The following is a 14,935-nucleotide window of genomic DNA, read 5'->3' on the forward strand; positions in this document are numbered from 1 at the left end:
CAAACCCAAATCCTACAAAGCCCTCTCTGCAAACCCAGTGGCTCAGGAGGCTGAGGCAGGAGGATTGCGAGTTGGAGGCCAGCCTCACCCTTAGCAAGGTCTGAAGCAACTCAGGGAGACCCTGTCTCTAAATAAGATCTAAAAAGGCTGGGGACGGGGCTCAGGGGTTAAGCACCCCTGGGTTCAATGCCTGGCACCAAAAAGAGAGAGAGAGAGAGAGAGAGAGAGAGAGAAGCCTGCGCTGTTCCAGCCGCTCTGAGGTCACTCAGCGTCCCCTCAGCTGGTGAGTCTGGCACTGCTTGAGAATTTGCCACCAGGAAGCTGAGAGCCCAGGGCCTGTCTCTCTCTCTCCCTCTCTCTCTCTCTCTTGTTTTTGTTTTCAGTGCTAGGAAATGAACCCAGGGCCCTCTACCACTGATCTGCCTTCTCAGTCCTTTGAATTTTTAAAATTTTGAGGCAGGTCTCCAAACGGCTGAAGGTGGCCTCACCCTTGCGATCCTCATGCCTCAGCCTCCTGAGTCACTGGGAATATGGTTGTGGAGCCCCCCCAAATTCCCAAGGGCGGTTTGTTCTTCCCCCAAAGACACTATTCTTCTTTTTCTTCCCATTATCAAGGTCACAGAACCACCCGGGAACTTGGAACACCGGGGACTGGTCTCAGCCCCCACTCCTCAGAGGCGCCATGATCCTCCGCAAGTCCCTGCAGTCAGTTCCTCATCTGACAGTTGTTTAGTTAGGGCTTTGCTAAGTGGCTGAGGCTGGCCTCCAACTTGCGATCCTCCTGCCTCGGCCTCCAGGGCTGCTGGATGGCAGCGCAACTTCACACTAAGTGCCACTTGGTTTGAACCTGTGGAGCTTCACCCAGGCGGTGCTGAGCTCTGGGAGAGCTGCGGGTGAACACTTTGTCACAGGGTGGGGGCTGGGTTGCATCCTCAGCAGCGCATAAAAAGTAAAGAAAGATGACTGTCACTTTGTGCACAAGCAGAGATGGGAAAAACTGTGCTCTCTGTATGGGATGAAGTGTAATGCATTCTGCTGTCGTCTAGAACAAACTAGAATAAAAAATTTAGAAAAATAACACTTTGTTGCAGGTGTCACTTTCCCACGGGGAAGAGAAGACCAAGGCGGCTTTTACCAAGAAGCAAGTTCCCTGGAAGCCATTTCTGGAAGTAGGACACTGTCGCCCTGGATGATGGATTCTTTTTTATTTTTCTGTTTTGGTCCCAGGGATTGAACCCAGGGGTGCTTACCCACGGAGCCCCAGCCCCAGCCCCTATTTAGATTCTGTTTAGAGACAGGGTCTCGCTGAGTTGTTTAGTTAGGGCTTTGCTAAGTGGCTGAGGCTGGCCTCCATCTTGCGATCCTCCTGCCTCAGCCTCCTGAGCTGGTGGATGACAGACATGCACCACCTCGCCTGGCTTCTAGCATTTTCTTTAGGCTGATTTTATGACTGTCCTCGGCCCTGTTTTTACAACTACTCCTGAATCTCCAGGGCTCTTCACCTCACGTACCCCACAGCTCTCAGTACCGTTTTCTTAGAACAGACAATAGACATCTGCCAAATGAGCACGGAGCACATGGCTTCTCATTCTCGAAGGCTGTGCACATTAACTACTGGCCCAGGAGCACAACTTGCATATAGTGACGCGGAAATAGCAATCTGCTTACCTACTTGCATAAAATGTAATTTACTCTGCAAAGTTAGAACTACAAAACTTTTATTTTTTCCCCAGGGACTGAACCCAGGGGTGCTTAACCACGGAGCCACATCCCCAGGCCCTTTTATTTTATGTCTTTATGTTGAGGCAGGGTCTCACTAAATTGCTGAGGCTGGCCTCCACCTTGCAATCCTCCTACCTCAGCCTCCCAAGCCATAGGCAGGCACCACTGTGTCTGGATCTTGGAGCTACAAAAATTTTAAACAAAAGTTGGAGTAATATTTCAAGATCCTTGGCAGACTAATGATTCATTACTGCCCTCAAGGGGCTTGGCGTTGGGAAGGGGCAAAGTCTCAGAATATTTCAATCAAACCCAGGTCCTGAAGTGGATGTTCAAAGTTCAAGATCAGTCGGCCAAGAAGCTGCTGGTCACATGCCAGCCAGGATCTGAAGGGTCAGTCGGCGCAGGCCAGGAGACCTATTTCTAGCATGTGAGCGAGGGAATCCAATATCTTAAGGACTGAAGTAGGAGACCGAAAGAGTCTCAATGAAAGCGCTACCTACTCTGGCTAGACTTATACCCCAAGTGATTTTTCTGGGCCAAGAGCAACGAGAAGGGGTCCAGGAGTGTCCCACGAGGGGACGCAGCAAGAGCTACCCACTCACTCACCAGACTGAAGACTGGTGCCAGGGTGTTTTGGTGCCAGGGACTGAACCCAGGGGCACTCGACCCCTGAGCCCCGTCCTCAGCCCTTTTTATATTTTACTTAGAGACAGGGTCTCGCTGAGTTGCTTAGGGCCTTGCTAAGTGGCTGAGGCTGGCCTCCAACTTGCGAACCTCCTGCCTCAGCCTCCCCAGCCGCTGGGAGGACAGGTGTGCCTGATGCTATTCTGCATCTCTAACCCCAACTCATTCAAATACCGTAACTAGAGGCCGGCTCAGCCTATGACACATTCTGCTATGGGAACCAACTCTCCCAAGTCCCTCAAGGTTTCTTGACACTGGGAGAGAAACAGACTGTACCATGGGGAACGGGCTTCTAACAGAGTGGCTAAAATGAAAAAATAAGTGAGAGCAAAGACTGAAATATCTAGAACCCCCATGCATTGCCAATAAGAGTGTAAACTGGACAGGTATGGTGACACACCCCTGTCATCATAGTGGCTCTGGAGGCTGCGGAAGGAGGATCTCAGGTTGGAGTCCAGCCTCAGCCACTTAGCGAGGCCTAAGCAACTCGGTGAGACCCTGTCTCTAAATAAAATCTAAAAAGGGCTGGGGACGGGGCTCAGGGTTAAGCACCCCTGGGTTCAATCCCTGGGACAAAAAATAAAAAAGTGTCAACTGGGGGCTGGGGTGGTGGCTCAGCCGTAGAGCACTCACCTAGCAAGTGTGAGGCCCTGGGTTTGATCCTCAGCACCACATAAAAATAAATAAATAAAATAAAGGTATGGTGTCCAACTACAACTAAAAAATAAATTTTTTTTTTTTAAAAACTGCCAACTGCTATGACTTGAAAACTGGCCCTACTCACTAAAGCAGAACAGAAAGAGATCCCCCCACTCCACAACTTCATACATTGAAATCTGACCCCAGTGCCTTGGAATGTGACTCATTCGCAGACAGGAGCTTTAAAAGAGGTAATTAGGGTTCAATGAGGTCATCAAGGTGGGCCCCGGTTCCATATGACTGGTGTCATACACAAGAGGGCTCGGTCACTGACCCACAGAGAAGCAAGATCACGTGGAGGTCAGGCCACCAAGGACAGAGGCTTCAGAAGAACCTAATTGGACCTCTACCTCACAGCAGGCTCCAACCTCTGGCAGACAAGTGTCCTCTGAGCCTCCCAGCTGTGAGCGCAGTGCGAGCAACACAGGCACCAGGATTGAGCTTTTCTGCTTTATTTATTCTTTTGAGATGGAGCCTAAGTTGCCCAGGCTGGTCTTGAGCCCTGGCCTCAAACAATCCTCCTGCCTCAGCCTCCCACACAGCTGGGACAACAGGTGAGCGCCACAGCACCTGGCATGAACAACTGTAAATACATTATGATACACCACATCCTAGAATAGTACTGAGCAATGAAAATGGAATTAAGATTGCAAATAATGTGGGCGTGGTGGCCCACGCCTGTAACCCCAGTGACTTGGGAGGCTGAGGCAGGAGGATCGCAAGGTGGAGGCCAGCCTCAGCAACGTAGCAAGGCCCTCAGCAACTCAGGGAGACCCTGTCTCTAAATAAGATACAAAATAGGGCTGGGGATGGGGCTCAGGGGTTGAGTGCCCAAGGTTCAAGGTTCCCCAAGACCAAAAAGTTAAAAATACAAAAAATTAAAGGTACGGTGTGTATCGACAACAAAAAATAAAAAATAAAAGGCTGGGGGGAATCAGCATAGTGACCCTGCCCCGGAGCAGGGGGCTGGCACAGTTGAGGGAAGCACAGAGGGTTTCTGAGTTCATGAGAATTCTCCAAGTCCTTCAATTATTCATGCACTTTTCTGTGTGGGTGCCCTTTATTAAAATACAGAAACGACAATTTACTTAAAAACCAGAAGGGCCACTCTGGTGGCACTTGGCAGAGATCTTATCCCAGCGCTCAACAGGTCAGGTTCTTCACCTGCTGCCATGAAACATTTGAAAAAGAAATACCGCTCTGCACACGGTCCCCAGCCTCCTGTCGTGAGTGTCTCCCAGGACAGGTGGCACAGCTCAAAGGGCCCAAGAACGGGGACAGTTCAACACTCGCACCATCTTGGCAGGAGGGAAGCGTTCCATTTCACTGAAAGGAAAATATATTCCAGTGGACGTTCAGAGTAAGAAAACAGCCAGTTAATACCCAGCCACAGCAGCTTTGGAGGCTGAGGCAGGAGGATCACAAGGTGGAGGCCAGCCTCAGCCAACTCAGCAAGACCTTGTCTCTAATAAAATATGAAAAGGGCTGGGATGGGGCGCAGCAGTCAGAGGGCCCCTGGGTTCAATCCCTGGTAGGAAAAAAAAAAAAGTGGGGGGTCATAGACCTAGGTCAGGGGGACTGGGAAAAAGAAACCCACGCAGGCCTCCCACCCTGAGACAGGGCAGCCCCAGAAGGCCACCAGGAGAAGCAAGCCATCTTGACTCATAAGCCTCAGGGAGCACCGAGGGCCACCTTCCATCTGTCTGGCAAAAGTCACAGAACCTAGGCCACCCGTGCAGGGGGGCAGGGGGGGCGCATGCAGCTGCAGGTCCCCTCTGGCGGCCGACCCAGATCCTCAGGCTTCTTTGAAGTCCTTTTCCTGGGACCTGCCACGGCTGGTGGCCGGCGGGCAGTCCCGGGCGACAGGAAAATGGACAACAGAATCAGGCTGACAGATCGCCAAGGCAGGGATGACGTCACCAAAACAGAGCCCCAGGGACAGCCACAGCCCCACAGCAGGGCTGCAGCTAAGGCCCGGAGCAGGCGGCCAGCGCTGTGGGTCACCCTGGAGGCGACCCGAGGAGGCTTCCTTCCTCCCGAGGAGACATCCTGCAAACAGCTCTTCTTCTTCTTCTTTTTTTTTTTTTTAAATATATCTTTGGTTGGAGGTGGACAGGATCCCTTGGTCCCTTTTCATATTTGTGTCCCTGGAGCTGAGGGTGGAGTCCGGGCCTCACTCCTGCCAGGCGGGCTCTGCCTCCCAGCCCCAGCCCAGCCCAGCCCAAAGGGCTATTCTTCAAAAATTGTTTTTCAATCGCAGTCTGGAAGACTAAAACTGAAACTAGCCCCCGACTTCCAAAAGCCCTGTTCCCATTTCACCCAGCCTATCACTTCGACCTTTGACCTGCACATCACTGTCCACAATCACCATTCAGATAAAACTGAGCAGGGCCAGGCGGCCCCCACCTGGCACTGCAGCTGCATGGCTGAGGCTGAGGCAGGAGGATCACAAGGTAGAGGCCAGACTCCGCAACAGTGCGGCTCTAAGCAACTCAAGGAGACCCTGTCTCTCAATAAAATATAAAATAGGGCTGGGGACGGGGCTCAAGGGTTGAGGGACCCTGGGTTCAATGCCCAGTACCCCCCACCCCCCAAAATTTCTTTTTTTTAATGTAGTAAAGTGTAGGGGCTGGGGATGCAGCTCAGCTGGTGGAGTGCTTGCCTTGCATGCACAAGGCCCTGGGGTCAATCCCTAGCACGCGCGCGCGCACACACACACACACACACAAATGTTCTAACTATAAATGCAAAGTGTTTTTCAGTCTTTAATGCTGTATATACAAATGGGGGAAAGTCAATACAGAGAAGATGAGAACACACTGCAACGTGTCTATGCAGCAGCTGCACACAGGACAGTGTGCAGACCCACTAGAGGACACCAACACATAAGTGTTTGCATAACACAATGACAACCTTATACAGGAGCAGAAAGCCAGTAGCCAAAAAGTGGCGGGACAGGGGAATGGTTTATGTCTCCTGCTTGAGAACCCTTCAAAAGACAACATCAGTTGAGAGCAGGGGTTGTGCATGATTGTCATCTGTCTGGAGGCTGAGGCAGGAGGATCGCAAGTTGGAGGCCAGCCTCAGCCACTTAGCAAGGCCTTAAGCAACTCAGCGAGACCCTGTCTCTAAATAAAATAGAAAAAGGGCTGGGGACAGGGCTCAGGGGTGGAGTGCCCCTGGGTTCAATCCCTGGGACCAAAAATAAATAAGTAAATAAATAAAATAAAATCACAGTTGGTCCAAAAAAGGGCAGTAGAGGGGCAATTAAGAAAGAAAAAAGAAAACTATTGCCCCAAGTGGTTGCCAACAATTACCTGCAAGGACACACTATTAAAACTATTTTTAGAGTGCCTTCTGCATCCCAGGGTCCTGTTTGTTTGCTCACACAGTGGATCATAAACGTTGTGGAGACAGGGTGGCGAGGGCGGTCATCTAATGGTGTTGATCCTACGACTGAGGCCACACTAAGCTTTCTTGTCAGCTTTAGGAAAAAAAAAAAAAAAAAAATCCAGCATGCCAAATGTGCCTCTGTTCAAAGACACTGCAGTGCGATGTAATGACAGGGACGTGGTCTCCCTCTCCGGTGAACCAAAATTGCCACCAGAGCAGAAAGAGAAACACATATCCTGCTGAAGGTGATTCTTCAAAAGATGGGATCAATTAGAAAGCGCAGTGCTACTTTCCACACTCTTTCAAGAGCCAACCGGGTAGATACGGGTCGCCAGAACACCAGACTATCCGGATGACACAATTCACTTGCAGAGATGAGAAATGATTCCTCTTTCCAAAAGCCTCAAGTTCTCTCAGCAGCTCAGGAGGCTGAGGCAGGAGGATCGCAAGGTGGAGGCCAGCCTCAGCAACTTAGTGAGGCCCTAAGCAACTCAGTGAGACCCTGTCTCTAAATAAAATACAAAAGAGGGCTTAGGGGATGGCTCAGGGGTCGAGTGCCCTTGAGTTCAATCCCTAGTACCCCAAATCGTGGCCTCAAGTTCTCCTGCCAACTCATTCCACCGGAGTTCATGGTTGTGATCGCTCACCATTTTATAATTCCTTGAGGACAGGCACCACCTCTGGTCCCTGAGTCAATTTCCAGCAACGCCCAATACATACGTGGCAGATACTCAAAACATTTCATGAATGAATGAAAAAGTGCTCATCGTTACTCTCCTCCATACTCAAACATGATACAAGCCTCCAGCAGGTATTAGTCACTTAAATGTGGTCGGTCTGGGTAGCAAAGTAAATAAAACAATAAAAACGGACATAGAACACAACAGGGTCATGGACACCAAGCTTTAGGGTGGACAGTATCTTCAACTGAAGTATTTATAACTACTTTCCAGGCTGGGTGTGGTGGCGCACACCTGTCATCCCAGTGGCCCAGGAGGCTGAGACAGGAGGATCGCAAGGTGGAGGCCAGCCTCAACAACTTAGCAAGGCTCTAAGCAACTCAGTGAGACCCTGTCTCTAAATAAAATGCAAAATAGGGTTGGAGATGTGGCTCTGTGGTTAAGCACCCTTGGGTTCAATCCCCAGTACCACCCCCCCCCCAGAAAGCATAACTACTTTCCAGTTCTTAAGACTCAAATCTGAACAAATCCTCCCAAGTTTGAAGAGAGAAACACACTCCCAGGAGACTTTATTAAACCATAGATGAGAAGTCATGCGGCTAATCAGCTGTCGAAGTCACAAGGAGGAGACAAGGGTTTGTTCTTTCAGAATCCACAGATGCAGTATTTCCAATGGGGAAGAACCAACTAGTTGGACAGCCAGGAATTATGGGTGAGAACAAGGTTTCCATATTTGCAGATCTAGCTGAAAAGTCAGGTAGGAAACATTTCTAACCCATGAAGTACCTTGCCAGAATTCAAGAGCTTCAAGTTTGGGGATCACACACCCCACAAATATGCATCACAAGTCGCAACTGCAAACGAGATAGGGCTTTCAAGGTATGGCCAGCAGAGAGGCTCTCGTATGACATCACTAAGGAAGGGCAGGAAGGTGGCAGAGACCAGGTACCAGGTGGCAAAAAGTAAATCTCAAGCCTTAGGGGCACTTGAAAGCCACACTACCCGCAGGCCGGGCCCAGTCTGCTACCTGGGCTTGAATCTCTGCTCTAGGACTTGGGCGCTGTGTGACCTTGAGCAAGTGACTTAACCTCTCTGTTCCGTGTCTATCAATAAGTGAGCACATCACCAACAGACTTGGCTGCCACGCGCACCACGAACGCCCAAATCTCTGCTGCGACGATCGGTCTCAGCGGGTCTCAGCGCTGCCACTCCACGGATCGCTAGGTGGCCCGCCTGAGGTCCCCAAAACGTCGGAAGGCATCGCAGCTCCACGGCCGGGCACCAACTCCCTCCGCCCGTCCCCCAGGAACTTTGCAAAACTTCCTGCAGGATTTACCGCGACGCGCTGCTGGTGACAAAAAGCTCCCTGTCTCCCGGAGCCCGAGCCGTCTCACATGGACACCAGTGTCCGCGGCCAGCCCCGCGCACGTGACCTGACTCACTGCTCGGACTCGGGTGGCCCCCCGGGGAGCCTCCACCACCGACGGGGCCCCTAGACGGCGGAGGGGGACACGGCGCCCGTCCCCAGGGCGGCCCGAGCCGGCGGCGGGCGGAGTCCCCGGCAGCTCCCGTCTCCCGGGGTCGCCGCCGCCACCTGTCCCAGGTCCCGCCGCGGCGCAGCGCCGCCGCCCGTCGGGAAGGCCCTCGGCGGGGCCCCCCAGCGCGATGCCACCCGTCGACCAGCAGCCGGCGACCCGCACCCCCGGGGCCGAGGTCACGCCCGGCGACCTGTGACCCGTCCGCGGCCGGGTGCGGCCCGGGTCTGACGCCGGGGCGAGGGCGACGCCGAGGATCCCCCGCGGGGCCCGTCCGGGGCGGAGGCCGCGAGGCGCGGGCGACCGGAGGCCGCGGCGGGGGAGGGGGCCGGGCCTCGGGCCAGGCCGGGCCGCTGCTTACCGCGGCCGCTGCGCTGGGGGCTCCGGGGGCCGGGGCGCGTCGCCGAGGAGGGCTCCCGCCGAGGAGGACACGCGACGGAGGACAGGGGGGCGGAGAAGTCCAAAGCCCGGCTCCTGGGGACTCCTCTGCGCTGTCGCTCAGCCGCCAACGCCGCCGCTGCCGCCGCCTCTGGCTTTATGGCCAAGACTCCGGCCCCGCTCCCACTTCCGCCACCGCCGCCGCCCCGAGAGGAAGTACCTGTCACGAGACGCTTGACGCCGGGGGTGCGTGGGAAGAGCCCCGCCTCCACCTGGCGTCACGTTCCGGCCGCGTAGGGGCTGGGCCGGGGTCACGTGGTACAAACATGTCTGCCCCCGCTTGGGCGCCGCCATCTTGGAGAGCCGTACCAAGAGCAGGGCGGCGCCATGTTGGACCCGCAGACCGATTCCTCAGCCCTCCATCCCCACGTTCCTCCACAATAAAGAATGCCAGAGCGACAATTGCGAGGGTCAACCGGCCCTTAGCAGTAGTGTCCCTATCGGAAAGGAACCCATCAGCCAATCGAGTGTCCTGAGGTTTGCAAGCATCATCAAAGCTTGCTGTACGGAGGAATTACAAAGCTTGCTGCAGAAAAGGACTTTACCAAGGAAAAATGTCTAGAGCGCACAGATGATTTGAGAGATTTGCAGAAGCGAGAAGAAGAGCCGTCATCTTTATGGTGCACCTATACTATACGCTTGGATCGGCTCGATGTAGCCTGACTTTAACCCCCTACAGAACATGATCATCACCATTTCACAAATAAGGAACTCACCAGAAGGACCCAGCTCCCACATTAAAGGGAAGGCGGGAATGGGAACCTGCCTGTCTGTCGGGTGCCTGGGTGTGCTCTTTGTAGCCGAGTGAAAAATGTCTGCACCGTGTGTAGCTGGCAATAGAGGCCCAGAGATGGGTTAGACATAGCCCAGGAAAATCTTGGTCAAGCTCATAAAAGTATGAAGCAACCTCCCAGCACCAGCCACATCTGGATTATTTTTTTTTTTATTTTTTATTTTATATATATTTTTTTAGGTACTGGGGTTGAACTCAGGGGCACTCACCGCTGAGCCCCAGCCCCAGCCCTTTTTTATATTTTATTTAGAGACAGGGTCTCACCGAACTGCTCAGGGCCACGCTAAGTGGCTGAGGCTGGCCTCCACCTTGCGATCCTCCTGCCTCAGCCTCCCGAGCCGCTGGGATGACAGGCGTGCGCCACCGCGCCAGGCACCTTCAGCAACAGGCTCTTCTCATAGTCTTTTCCTGTTTTTTGAACACTGAAACTCCATTCTTTTGGTTGTTCTGTCCCAAAACCTGTAAATCATTCTGAACTCCTATAATGACCTCCAAGATAATATATTCCAGGACCGGGATTGTGGCTCAGTGGTGAAGCGGTTGCCTAGCAAGTGTGAGGCCCTGGGTTCCATCCTCAGCATCACATAAAAATAAATAAATAAAATAAAGATATAGTGTCCATGTACAACTAATATATATATATATATATATATATATATATATATATATATATATATATCCCAGAACCTATATAAATGGTCTGATTGGGAAACAGGGTCTTTGAAGATGTAAAGATCTCAAGATGACATCATCGTGAATGATTTAAGTGAAATCTACAACCAATAACAAGTATTCTTATAAGAGGCACAGTGGAGTCCCACAGAGAAATCCATGTGAGGTGGAATTTAAGATTGGTGTGAGAACAAGCTACAGGATGCTGACATCCACCGGAAGGTGGAAGAAACAAACAAAAAAAGCAATTTAGAGACTTTTGGCTGGGTACAGTGGCACTCTCCTGTAATCCTAGCAGCTCAGGAGGCTGAGGCAGGAGGATTGCAAGGTGGAGGCCAAGCCTCAGCCATTTAGTGAGGCCCTAAGCTACTCAGCGAGACCCTGTCTCTAAATAAAATAGAAAAAGGGCTGGGGACGGGGCTCCCTGGTTAAGCACCCCTGGGTTCCATCCCTGATAACAAAAAGATAAAAAATAAAATAAAAGTAGACGGGCACTTGCCTGGCATGCATGAGGCCCTGGCCTCCCGAGATGCTGGGATGACAGGCGTGTGCCCAACATCTGGCTCCTCATATAGCTTTTGGAAGGAGTGGAGGGACATCAACATTGAGTTGGCAGCAGAAGCCAAAGTAAAAATAAAATAAAACAGCTGGAGACGGACTTGTCTTAGTGATGAGATTCTGGACACCTCTATTGAGCTGTGCTAGAGGCCACCTGCTCTCTACCCTTTCCCTCTTGGTCCCTGCCCCAATGTTCAGGGCTTTACTCTATGCTTAATGGGAAATCATGGCTGCATCCAGGAAGTGGCCTTAGCAGGAGCTGTGGGAGGGTCAGTGCCCAGGACCTAGCCAACTGGACTCACAGAAGACCCTGGTGATATACCCTAAAAATGTGGAGGATGGAACATTTCTGCTAGAGTTTGAATTTTCATGTTCGCCCAAAGCCCACCGGTTAAAGGTTTGGTCTTCAGAGTGGCACTATTGGGAGGCCGTGGAGCCTTTAAGGGGCGGGGCCTAGCGGGAGGTCTTTAGGTCTTTGGTGCTGTGCCCAGTCCCTCCCTCTCATTTTCTCCCTGGTCATGAGCCCTTTCCTGCTTCACCATGATGAACTCCCACCATGAGGCCAGAAGCCACCTGCTCAACTTCTCATGGACTGGAGCTTCCCAAAACCTAGGAACCAAAATAAACCTTTTTTCTTTATAAGCTGGTTATCTCAGGTCATTTGTTATCCTAGAAGCTAATGCAACTCCTGTGGAAAAACTCTTACCAGTGAGTCTCAGGATTTGCAGATAGGGGCTGAGAAGTAGCCTCTGTTTCTCTTCTCCCCAGGGGACTGTCCTGCGTGGCCTTGTGGGACCAGGGGTGTCCGAATTACCAAATAAAAATGCTGTGCTAAAATATTCTTTGCATTTATCTGAAATTCGAATTTAACGTTTCTTTTTTCTTTCTTCCTGCTGCCCAGAATTCCAGGATTGAACTCCCCAACAAAGTGACATAAAGTTGGAGGCCAGCCTCAGCAACTGAGTGAGACCCTAAGCAACTCAGCGAGACCCTGTCTCTAAATAAAATATAACAAGGGCTGGGGACAGGGTTAAGTTCCCCTGTTGAGTTTGGGTTCAGACTCTCTTTTTTAGTATCAATTCAGGGATTGAACCCAGGGGGGGCTTACCCACGGAGCCCCCATCCCCTGCCCATTTTATTTTTTACTTAGAGACAGGGACTTACTGAGTTGCTTAGGGCCTCACTCAATTGCTGAGGCTGGCCTCCAACTTATGATCCTCCTGTCTCAGCCTCCCGAGCTGCTAGGATGACAGGCGTGTGTCACTGCACCCAGCCCCACTACCCCTTAATAACACCCTGCTGAGGACCAGGCCTTCAAGATTTGAATTCTTGGGAGACATACAACACCCCAACCAAAGCACCCATCTTGCTGGCTTCTCACTCAGGAGGAATGGAGAGAGAAGGGGGAGACTTTGGAGGAAGCCCAGGAGGGAGGAGGACCTCAAGTCTGAGCCAAAGCCCCTGCCTGTGACTCTGAGATTGAAGGACACCCCTCCCTGATTCTGGGACTATTTCCCCTGTGCTCTGTGTCACCTGCAGGCCCTACAGAGGATGTCAGGGCCAGCGAGCAAGGCCAGAAAGCAGCCGTGGTCCTGTGTCAGCTATTAAAAGGGCCACCATTTCAACCGCCTTCTGGTGTCACCTTGGTCGTAAATCAGATGACTGTTTCTTTCTGAGTCTATTTCTAGATTCGGTCCTGGTCCATTCATCTTGTTTACCTGTCCCTCTGCCAATCCCACACTGTACTCAGTCCTGGCTGAACTGTCCTGATATCTGTGGGGGCGATCCCCTAACTTTCTCTTTCCTTCCCAGGTCCCCTCAGCTATGGGTGGCCTCCACTAGAAACTGAAACATAAACTTGTCAATTTCCACACACACACACACACACACACAAATCCTGCTAGCTGGGAACATGGGCACACGCCTGGCTCAGGAGGCTGAGGCAGGAGGATCGCAAGTTGGAGGCCAGCCTCAACAAAAGCGAGGCCCTGAGCAACTCAGGGAGACCCTGTCTCTCAATAAAATCTTAAAAGGGCTGGGGACGGGACTCGGGTCGAGTGCCCCTGGGTTCAATCCCTGGTACCCAAGGGGGGAAAAATCCTGATAGAATATTGGCCAGAATTACATGAATATATTCTTATATATATTTAGTTGGAACTGTATCAGGTTGTACCGCCCCGTGAGGATGGAAATACTTTGGTCTGTGTATGATAACAGTTTTTTAAAAATATTTATTTCTTAGTTGGAGATGGACACAATACCTTTATTTTATTTATTTATTTTTATGTGGTGCTGAGGATTGAACCCAGGGCCTCACACATGCTAGACAAACTCTCTACCACTGAGCCACAGCCCCAGTCCTGCAGGTGGAATTTTTATGGAATGACAATAATGGCCCACATACAATTTTTATACTGGTTTTCACCTATTGTCATATTAAATGCAGTTGTTATGTTACCCGATAGGATCTAAACGTCTAAAAAATAAATATCACTTTCACATTCTCCCTCATCATGTCAGAAACATGTTCACTATTAATAGGTCCATGGCTGGAGGATGGCCACTCTGGAGAACAGGAAAGAGATTCCTCAGAAAACTGGGAATGGGACCACCATGGGACCCAGCTGTCCCACTCCTCGGTTTATACCCAAAGGACTTAAAATCAGCACACGACAGGGACACAGCCACATCGATGTTTATAGCAGCTCAATTCACAATAGCTAAGCTATGAAACCAGCCTAGGTGTCCTTTAGCAGAGGGACGGATAAAGAAACTGTGGTTCATATACACAGTGGAATATTACTCAGCCATCAAGAAGGATGAAATGATGGCATTTGCAGGTAAATGGACGGAACTGGAGACGATCGTGCTGAGTAGAATAAGCCAGTCCCCAAAACTCAAAGGCTGAGTGTCCTCTCTGATATGGGGACGATGACTCACAACAAGGGGTGGAGGGTGGGAATAGCAGTTCATTGGATGAGACGCAGGGGAATGGAGGGAAGGGAGGGGAGGGGACTGGGAGAGACAGGGGAATGAATGGACGTCACTTTCCCATGTTCACATAGGAACCCACGACCAGGGACACCCCACAGCAGGTCCAGCCACAGGAGTGGGACGTCACACCCTGTGTATGTGTGACATGGCAGGATGCACTCTACCATCAAAAAAGAATTTGGGAAAAATATGTTCATTATTGAACATTTTGGAAAAATCAGGGATTTACGAATGATAACCAATAATCACACAATTTACAGATAATCAGTAATAGGTGGCATATATTATTTATGGGTTTTGCTTATGTATGCTTTTTTTTTTAATTTTTTTTTTAATATTTATTTTTTAGTTATCGGCGGATACAACATCTTTTTTTTGTATGTGGTGCTAATGAGGATCGAACCCGGGCCGCACGCATGCCAGGCGAGCGCGCTACCGCTTGAGCCACATCCCCAGCCCTTATGTATGCTTTTTTAATTTTTTTTTTTTTGTACCAGGGATTGAACCCAGGGGCACTCGACCCCTGAGCCCCATCCCCAGCCCTTTTTTCCATTTTATTTAGAGACAGGGTCTCACTGAGTTGCTGAGGGCCTCATTAAGTTGCTGAGGCTGGCCTCCACCTTGCGATCCTCCTGCCTCAGCCTCCCTACTCACTGGGATTACACGCATGCACCCCTCTGCCCAGTGAAACTATTTTTAAATACATGTTTTTTAGTTGTCAATGGACCTTTATTTTATTTCTTTCTATGTGGTGCTGAGAATGGAAC

General features: G+C 51.0%; 1 protein-coding gene across 1 annotated transcript in view; it reads right to left on the minus strand.

The window, feature by feature from the left end:
- Positions 1–9,299, minus strand: part of Rab7a (RAB7A, member RAS oncogene family) — a 28,747-nt gene extending 19,448 nt beyond the window's left edge. The window contains exon 1 of the mRNA XM_071605925.1: positions 9,075–9,299. The gene's annotated coding sequence lies outside the window, so the exon portion shown is untranslated. The remainder of the gene's footprint in view (positions 1–9,074) is intronic.
- Between the last annotated feature and the right edge of the window lie 5,636 nt (positions 9,300–14,935).

This window comes from Marmota flaviventris, chromosome 20 (assembly GCF_047511675.1).
Source record: "Marmota flaviventris isolate mMarFla1 chromosome 20, mMarFla1.hap1, whole genome shotgun sequence".
In the NCBI taxonomy this organism is placed as follows: Eukaryota; Metazoa; Chordata; class Mammalia; order Rodentia; family Sciuridae; genus Marmota; species Marmota flaviventris.